Source organism: Corvus brachyrhynchos, unplaced genomic scaffold (assembly GCF_000691975.1).
Source record: "Corvus brachyrhynchos isolate BGI_N302 unplaced genomic scaffold, ASM69197v1 scaffold838, whole genome shotgun sequence".
Lineage (NCBI taxonomy): Eukaryota > Metazoa > Chordata > Aves > Passeriformes > Corvidae > Corvus > Corvus brachyrhynchos.
This window is the reverse complement of record NW_008239325.1, coordinates 13933-14872: the sequence shown is the minus strand read 5'-3', so window position 1 is coordinate 14872 and position 940 is coordinate 13933.

The following is a 940-nucleotide window of genomic DNA, read 5'->3' as shown; positions in this document are numbered from 1 at the left end:
CTGCCCTTATCAGTAGTCCCTTATCTTTTCTTCCTGCCTTGGTATGCAAACCAAGTTAGCTGCATTGTTCTTAACAAACTAATTCTTCTGCTTCCCATCCCCCTGATTCAGTGGTGTCCCCTCCTTTCCCCCTGCCAACATCGGCACACACACTGCTGCATCCAGCACCAAGGGGCCAGGGCCTGGGCCTTAGGCCAGGCTGGCTGTGGCCGGGCCCAGGGACAGCCATGGGCCAAAGGCAGCTGGGCTTGCAGACTCTTACTGCAGCGTGGGACCCGGCTGTGCTGGGGCGGGCCCTGGGGCGGCACTTCCTGCCAGGACAGCCGGTGCTGGCTCTGCACTGGGGAGCCCAGAGCTGGACACCGCCGAGGCCAGGGCTGCTCTCCCTCCACCTGCTGCCAAAGCTTTGCCTCCTGCAGCCCTGCGTGCAGTCGGTTGCCTCGGACTCTGTCTCGGTTTGGAGAAAAATTCGAGGAGAAAAACACTAACAACACACCACCAACACAGTGAAGGCCTGTACTAGGTGGTTGATGACATCTTTGGCCCTCTCCCCACGGTGGGCTGAGGCAAAGGTTGTGCCAGAAAAGGTATCCACAGAAACATGAATATATGTCTGGCGGCCAAATTGGGGGAAGTGGGTGACATCTGTTTGCCATACCTCACAACTGCCTAGGCCTCGGGGGTTAACCCCTTGACCTAATGATGGAAGATGATGTTTCTGGCAGTTGGGGCATGTCGCCACAATGGCTTTTGCCTGGTCTCTAGTGAGGTGGAACATTCGGATGAGAGCTGGAGCATTCTGATGGAACACTGCATGGCTCAGCTGGGCTTGCTGGAATGTGTTGGGCAGATTCGCTAACTCGATGGGCATCGCTAGGGCATCTGCTCTTCTGTTCCCTTCGGCAATAAATCCTGGCAGGTCAGTGTGTGATCTCACACT